We start from the raw sequence: 9,279 nt of genomic DNA on the forward strand, positions 1-9,279 counted from the left end.
TAGTTGAGATTATTCCTTCCCTAATTACCACCTTTCACTTGTTCCTAATTTTGTGTTCCTTTTTTCTCATTTCTTTAGTGAGATGTCTGGTGCTTTTTGCCTTCTGTCACTGTTACAGTATTTGAACAAAGTACGTGGATGAGAAATACTGAAGCAGGATGTATTGTAACTCATCTGCCCTGTACTCCCACCTTTATGCTGCGTTACTCTTCCTCATTGCCTTTTCTGTATGATTGTTCACAGCAGTTGTCAGTTCATATGTTGGTCTTAAGATTGCATCCAGTCTTCTCCTTTCCTTATCTGTTGAATTTTTGTACCTGTTAAGGATCAGTTTTTAGCATGATTTATTTCCAATAAAGCCATGCTATTAATGAAGTTTTTTTTGTAATGGCCTGCAGCCCATGGATGCTTTCTGCATCACCACTGCACAGTGACTTGAACTGTAACTAGAGTGTGGAGAGAGGTCCCAGAGTCATTATGAATAAAGTGTTTAAAACTGATGTCTGGTGCTGAAGATGCTGTTTGTACTCTGAATGCCACACTGAAGCAATGGCTGAACTGGCTGAAGGGATGTAAACATTAAGTCAGAGTGAGTGCCAGTGTTAGGACGTGTTTTATTCAAGAACTTGAGACATGAGAAAAATCTTTAAGAAAAGATTTCCCATCTTACCTCTTTGTTTCTGGTGTGGAAATATCTGCTTACTGCTGTGAGTGGACTGTATCAGACCAACTGCAGAAGGAAAGTAAAGCTTATGAGACTCATGCAAAGCACAGATGAGCAGCGTGCCATGAAAGTCATGCTGCAAGAGCTGGCCCTTTTCTCCCCACCAATCCATTTGCTGCATCTTTTTCTGCACTTTCTACAAGTGAGCTAGCTGCTAAAATACGAGTTACAGAAAGGCTCTACCTGAAGACTATTGGCCTGAGCTGGCTTCTGATTTTCATCCTTCCAGGTCAGATAAAGCTGTCTGAAGCAATCATCGGCCCTCCAGGCTGGACTTTGCTACCCAACAACACAGCACCAGGGCCAGTGTTCTACACCTGTTCCAGCAGCAAGAATCTGGGCATTTCCAATAGTGGGGCTTTTCTGTAGCCACCTTTAAATTGAGGTGCTGGAAGCCAGAAAGCTTACCTGTAACTGCAAGGCTTTAACTCTTGATCTTCACAAGCACAGAAGCTTCACATTTGGAAATGAATTCTGGCTGAGAGGACAAAACCAGAGAGCTCAACAGGAATTTCAGCAAGAGCAACCAACGGGAGCTGCTTCCTAGGTTAAAAGACAATTGCAAATTAGGCAAACTGTACAGAACACCATTAGTCCTAGGCAGCTGGTTTTTTTTCTTTTTAAATGTGTGGGGTTTGACACAGGCATCAGTGACCACAGACAAGATACAGGCAACAACACTCCCTTCAGTCAAATTAGCACATCATTTTTATTTCTTCAGTAGGTGATCATGCCTTTAACACTGCCTGTGTATTCCATGTGACATAAAAACTTGCCATTTCCTTCCTGGTTTTATGAGGAAAAAAATATCAGGACAAAACTGGGCAGTGCCTCTCACAACATGAAACAGAAGTGATACATAGCTCAGTCTGAGATCTCGGGGTTATGGTAAGTAGAACAGAAGTGTCAGTTCAGTGTTCAGAGGCAGTCAAAATCAGAAATCAAGTGCTAGTACCTGTTACCAAAGGAACAGAAAATAAAACATTACAAGTCCAGTGAAGGCCAGCACCTTTATTATAAGGTTGTGCAGTCATGGTTCCTTTAGCATAAAAGCAGTTACTGCAGAAAAGGTTCCGAGAGGGGGAACAGAGATGACCAAAGCCCCCCACACAAAGAAACACACTTTGCAAGCTGGGGCTCTTCAGCATGGAAAGAGCAGCAGTGGATGAGGAAGGATATAGAGGGCTAAAAATTAAGCAACACGGACACAGTCAGCAAAGCACTTGATTTCAAATCATGACATTCCTGATGCACAGATTAACTGACCAGCTTATAAAAAGACAATTAAGTTTCTGTAGACTTTAGAAAGACCTGAAAGACTGTTCTTATTACACAGCTCAAGGGTAAGAAATGCTACCCTGCTGGCAGTTCCAGTGAAATTGAGAGGCCAAGTTACCTTAAGGGGTTTTCCCTTTTTATCTTGACCTTCAGTGTCTAGCTTGATAACATCTTTATCATTTTGGACGCCTCTTCCTTATTAACATTCATAATGGTAAAGCTCTGAAACAAGTTTATAGCAACTGAAATATGTAATACAGCAGACAGGTTTTGCTCATCTTTTATTGTGAACACGTATGTCTGAAAACCCTCTGGTTTCTCTGTTCTGGGCTTTTTTGAGAAACTATTCACAAGGATCATACAAATCCTTGTGAGGCTGAGGGGAGACCTCATCACCACCTACAACTACCTCAAGGGAGGTTGTAGAGAGGTGGGTGCTGGTCTCTTCTCCCAGGTGATGGGGGACAGAACAAGGGGAAACGGCACCAAGCTGTGCCAAGGGAGGTTCAGGTTAGAGCTAAGGAGGAAGTTCTTTACTGAGAGGGTCGTCAGAAGCTGGAACAGGCTGCCCAGGGAGGTGGTGGAGTCCCCATCCCTGGATGTGTTTAAAGAGCGGGCAGACGAGGTACTTAGGGATATGGTTTAGGGGGTAGTCAGGAACGGTTGGACGTGATGATCTCAGAGGGCTTTTCCAACCGAGCGATTCTGTGATTCTGTGAAATCAAGTCACAGATTACATCAATTGGCTTTAAATCCAAAGGAAATTCAAAATTCCTATCAGAATGGGTTCACACACAAGACACACAAATCAGCAAAATCACAGAGTATGTTATTTCAGTGACCATTTCAGACCATTCAGATTTGCTGCCTTTTACCTGCTCTGCCTTTTGCGTATTGTCCTTATACTGCAGAATTTTTCTAGCCTCTACAGCACTTATGGACCTACTTTACAAGAGGGATGGCTTTCCTAAGAGCTAACTTGGTAAACTAAAAAAAAGTCTCCCTTTACACCCCTGCATCAAATCAAGACAAAATACTGCTTTACCTTAAAGACCGGACCCAGAACTAGCTGGCAAAATGACCTTGGCAACTTCTTTCCATCTGGGCTAGCGGCCAATTTGCAGAATTTTCAAAACCAAACGAAACAAAGTATGTAAAGATGATGTTTGTTTTTACTAAGTTTCCACTCAAGGAGTATCCACTTTCCCACTACAAATTTCTGCTTAGTTGTATTTAAAAGAAAACTTGGTTAAGTTTCACATTTAAGCAGAGATTAAAATAGCAAGAGTGGCTAATCCTTATTTGCATGCGGCAGTCACTGTTGGATGTTAGGGGAACCAAAGGATGGCTTTTTGTTTGTTTAGGTTTTTTGGTTTTTTTACTAGATTTAAATGCACTGACTTAATGCACAATGTGGATTTTTGGCTTTTACAGAGAACTGGGCACTGAAAGCAAACCCATTGCCAAGAATTCTCTTACTCCACCCTCTTGTCTGTAACTGTGTTTTGAAGCCTTGCTAAAATTACTTACAAGATAAACCTTGGCGTACCCGATGAGCTAAAATCGGTCAAGGTGGGTTAACTGATTATAAGGCATCACAAGACAAGACATTCAGTTAAAAGCAAGCTGTGTAGGCATCTAACTTTGAAACTAACCCCATGAGACAAAAAGAGACTCTACTGCAGAGTTCAGATTAACTATTTATTTGAACGTGTGCAGATCCAGTACGTCACTACTTCAGGTTCTGTGGATACAATGTGAATGCGCTATTGCAGTTTTAAAAGCAAGACTACGCTATTTCCAACCACAAGAGATTCACAAAATGCACTATTGCAACTACAGCAGTCACAAATGCACTGTTACAGCCCACGGGCAATTCACGACAGGCGGCAGACCACTCACAAAACTCACTATTACTGCCCATAAGAAACTCACTGCCCATAAGCAGTTCATAGCAACTCCCAGGCTACTCACAACATTCACTATTACAACTCCTCCGTGATTCATGGAACACACTGTCACAACTCACAAACAACTCAGAATACCACGTGTGTGTTAGTCAATCACCTGCAACTATAAACCTGCCAAATATTCACTTACCCCTCCAGGTGAGGGCTCCCACATAAGTTACCTTGGTCAGCATCCTGGCCAAGGCGGGTTTCTCATCACTCCATGGCTGGAGAAGTAACTCCCCATTTCTAGCCTGAATCTTAGGGGGTTTATTCCCTGGTGTACAGGACAGCCGGCAGGGGCATGTCTCAGTAGGTTAGACCACCTGGGGTGTCTGTCTGGGCAGTACTTCCCCTTATCTTTAGTTATTTACATATCCTTGTGTTGTTTGGTCCCTTGGAGCCACACAGACATCCTCCAGCTTACTTTGTTTTACATTTAGGCAATTCAATAGTGGTTTGATTGGGACTCAGGGCATATTATCTGTTGGGAGATATGAAGGCTCAGCTCAGGTTTCGGTTCTTTGAATGAAGCAGCACTGCCCAGTTTCCTGCTTACCAGACAACTCAGGTCTTAGCCATCTACACAGCTCCCTGTGGGTCTCAAGGCAATCTAAGGCTGAGTTGTTCCTGCAACCCCCCCAGCAGTGCACCTGGTGCACTGGACACTACCTAAACCTGATCCTTACACCGCAGCGTTTATGAGATACAATTTAAGGTTCATTAAATTCGCAGAAATACTTGTTGGTATCAAAAGGCAGGATTTGGTCCATAATTTGTGTTGTGCATTAATCTACCTACACAGTTCAGTAACAGCATTTCTTTTCTGAAATTGTGAATCTTCTCTCTGTTCACCACAGAAGGCACGCACAGCATATCTGCATTACAAAAATTTCCCTCTCTCAGACACAAATATTTGTGTTGCAAGAGTTACAAGCACACGTCTCTAGCTTTCTAAGCGGCCCATGAAAGCTTAGTTTAACAGAAGCACAAACTCGGCATGCACTGGGATGCGCCACTGACATCCTTAGAGTGTCACTGTGGTAACATTTATTCCAAGCTTTCCGTGTTACTTACTTACCACCCCAGAGCGTTTTCATCCTATCTTCTGCTTGCTTTGGATGCTCAACTGGAGGAGTTGTGATTTTTCACCTTTAGCAGCAAATTTGGCCACATGCATCTCAGCAAACTGCTTCAGGGTAAATACCTGGCCATGCAGACGAGAGCCAAACCCAGCAGTACCAATAACTGGGTCCATCTTTAAAGGGAAAAGGAAAAATGAGGGGGAGAAAGTGAACACATTTCACAAAACACTGATTTTAAACGTATCAACTGCTTTCAGTGACATGTACCATCTGTGAAGATGCCAAATATTTTCTAGGACACAGAGCAAGGAAATAAGAGGAAGAAAACAAAACACACTGAGGTCTTTCTAATTAGAAGAGCATGCTCACCTGAAACAGAGTCACCCACAACGAGAGCACCACCAATGACACAGCTGCTGTTACTGCAGAGGAGAAATCAACACCTCCAGGGGAGTGAATTACGTTAATGAGAGCACCTGGACCATCCCTACGCTGTTTGATGAAGGCCAAGTCCTTGTCTGAGAGAACACAGAAACTGCCCTGTAAGAGAAGAAAATTACTTTTAGTAATCCTGTAATGCTTCATAATTTGCTGATTTTAAGACTTGCATTGGTCAGGCACCTCTACAGTGCCAGTATTTTTTGATGTACGTAAAGGAAAAAAACACAAGAAGACTTCAGTATTTCAATTTATAAAGTTATGAGCATCTAAAATTCTGCTTTGAGTGTAATTAATTGTTACTTAAAATCAGCACCTAAGTCACAGGATACTACCACCATCAGACACTTGTAGAGTCACGCTCCAAAAATCACTTGACAACTTGCTAACTGTGCAGTCCCAGACATTATAGGTGGAGGCAATACTATCCAGACAGAGCCCACCACACTGGCTTGCGGGAACAGCGTATGAGTCTGTGAGGAATCCAATAAAAACAAGGGTTACTGCCAAGACTCTTTCTAAAAGCATCTTCCTCCGTAGTGGGAAGCAGGTAAGAGCAGTTGCTCAGTATCGCTTACAAGCTCTGTGCCAGTACTGCCCAGATTGCACTCTGGAGGCTGTGAACTCCTGTAATGCTCAGCTTGATTCACATGGCAACTTAAAAAGGATCTGACAAGACGCAAGGCTTTGAGCAAACCACTCTTGTCTTCAGATTAAAAATAAAAAATAATTGGAAAAAAAAAAGGAAATATACAAAGAAATTCTTACGTGGCCTTGGTTGTGATACATCTTTCTTGCTCATCTTTCCATGTGTCTATGAATTGTGTTTCTCCAGCTCTGGCTGGAGCAATGACGCCCGCTTTTCACACCAAGGACTCTGTCAAGGTTGACTTGCCACTATCAACATGAGCCATGGCAGACACATTCCTAGTAAGAGACTTCATGTCTGTGATCTCTCAGATCTATCTACTGTGATGTTCACCTGGATGGGGAAGAAAAAATATAAGATAAAAGGAAAACCAGCTATGACTTCCCTTTAAAGTACTTCCACACACGTCCTCCTCCTCTGCTCCCACCGCTGCCCCTCACTTTGCCACGTCTTCCTCCCACACCTTCCACCTCCCAGGGCTTTTCAGGTGAGCCACAGGTCTTCTCCTTTTGTCGCCATCTACCAGCTCTAGAACTGGGGGTCTAGCTCAAAAACCTCCTCAAAGACTTAACAACCAAAAAGCAGTATTTTTAGGCACCTTCTCACAAATAACGTCCCAGAAAATTTTCTCATTTTCACAATTCTTTTATCTCTTGCTAACAACTCCTCCCCTGCTCCAACTGACAGGAGGAAAACCTCTTGACCCTCAGAAACTCTGGTAATTATGTATTAAACACGTGACAACTTAGCAAAGGCCGATGAGATCTTGCTAATCTCGGCCTGTCTCATTCTGTAATGAGTCACCTGTAGGTCACAGGAGTGCAATTAACGTGGATGTTCTTGCAAATCCCTTTAATGCATAAGGTGCTTCACAGGGACATGGCAAAAGACAAACTGAGAGTTAAAAATGATGGGGAATATTAAACAAAGAAACGCAAAATCATGTACTACAACGGTAGTTTACGCTAGGGGGTCAAGTGAAGAAAAATATACCAGGAGAAACACTTACATGGGTTCCTCATCTGTGGTTGAGTTGCAAATGAGGCAGAAATAATAAGTTATTTGTAGGAGACAAAATATTTTTGTTATATGAACATATACACTTCAGACATGTCTTATTCCTGCATATTCCTGTACTAACGTTGAGTCTTGTCCTTTTTCACTGTAAGTTTTCTCAAGGAAAATGTTGTTTTTAGTTAAAAAAAAAAAGGAATACTTCTAATCAGAATAGCCAACTTCCTTTTAGGATGTTAAATATCCAAACTAAGCAGCAGCCTGGCCCTTTTGCACCTGAAAATGTATTACTTCCCCTCTACATTTAAACTTTCTTTCCTACCCCAAAGCCTGCAATGGGGAAAACAACCAACCCACCCTGCTTTTTTTTTTTTTCCTGCTAAAGAAAATTTAGTAGAAACAAGAAAAATTTTAGGGTATGCTTAAGCTTTTGTCTGTGATACACCTCAGATGAAGACACTTGATTTCTGACTTTGTTCCGTTAGGTTATTCTTCAGTTTAATAAAAAGGAATGATATTTCTTTTCTAGAATGTTCTAGGGTGTCCTGGCTTTCAAAGTTTCAAGCAAAATTTACACACTTCTTGAAGTATTTTTTTTTTCCTTCTTTCTTTTCCATTTAGAGGAAACAGCACCGCTATTTTTCTTTTCCACTTTTACAATATTGTGCTGTGCTATTAAGAAAAATCAGTGCACTTATTGAGAATTGAGTATAGCGCTAGAGCTGTGCTATTTACGCTTATTTCATAATGTAAATAATTAGCTTGTTAATAAAATGTAGTCTATTAGAAATGACAAAGAGCTCAGTCTGAGCATTAATATTAATGTCTTACCCGGCCTTCTGGCAGCAACCTCAGAATTATGTATTAATAAATGCTACCCACTTCCAAACATTTCATTTACACAAACGCCAAAGCAGACTTTAACATATGTGCTGTTCTGTAACTGAGACAGGCACTGGCATCACTTTTTTTTTGGCCATAAATACAACTGAAAACACAAAGCCAGATCAAAAATTAATAATACTTTTAGAAGTTGTTCATTAAAGAGCTGCTACAGAGTTTCTTTTTCTGCTGTGATAAACAGCAACCGGATCAAAGTTAAGCTTGCTGCAAAGGGGTTGAGGTTTTCTGCGTGTAACAGCAAGCAAAAAACGAAGGAGATGAAAGCACCACTTGTAGAAGACAGAAACACCACTGCTTTATTACAAGCTGAACACCACTTTTGCCAAAACCCTCAGGACTGATGACCACTAGAGCCAGACAACAGCCTTGCTCCTTTCAACCACTGCATTACAGTATGTGAGTGGCACATACTGCAGCGCTGCTTACCCCTGGCTATCAGTAACACCTCCTCCTGCCTTCCTCTTCTGCAGGGCATCTCTGTCATCTATGTTCAAATTCTTATTGTAATGAGCCACTGTAGAGCTTCAGTTAAGAAATACGTGTTCGAAAAACAAAGACAAATGAACACAGTGAAGCTGACATTAGTATCTAGAATGTCTATCTCAGTAAATACTACTACTTATACAATGAAAGATTACAATAATTTTTTTTAAAAGGGTTCTAATAGCATTACTCATCAGGAAATGCAAAGATGTACATGTTTATAACAGAAACAGGATGGCAAATTCTGATTCAATAGAATAAAGAGAGATTCAAAACAGGTGAAATTCATTACCACAACTGCTGTGTTTTAAAATAACAAGGCAGGCTTGCTGAGGGGAAGAATAAATTAAAACCAAACCAAAACAAAGCAATGCAACCCACCCTGCAGTGCTTCTAAGAGATTGATTTCCCCGAGGAAATGCTACTGGTGTGATTCAGGTCAGACCTTCCTCAAGAAGCACTGTATAACACCTATGTTCACACATATGCATTGCCTCTTCGGAAACAATGCTTTTATCCCCTCTCCTTATAAACGAGCACAATTTAAAAACCAAATAAATCAATAAGCTCAGCAGGGCCCGAGTTCCACAGAAAGGGACGCGGCCAGTACCACCTCAGCACTACCGGGGTCCTGTCAGCACCGGGACAGCGGTGAACCGCCTCGGCCCTCACTCCTCGGCCAGACCCTAGGAGCTGAGAGGGAATAAGGAGAAACTCCTGAAAAGTGCTGTGCTCCGGCGAGAGCCAGCGGGGCTG

Source organism: Mesitornis unicolor, unplaced genomic scaffold, assembly GCF_000695765.1.
Source record: "Mesitornis unicolor isolate BGI_N332 unplaced genomic scaffold, ASM69576v1 scaffold6950, whole genome shotgun sequence".
In the NCBI taxonomy this organism is placed as follows: domain Eukaryota; kingdom Metazoa; phylum Chordata; class Aves; order Mesitornithiformes; family Mesitornithidae; genus Mesitornis; species Mesitornis unicolor.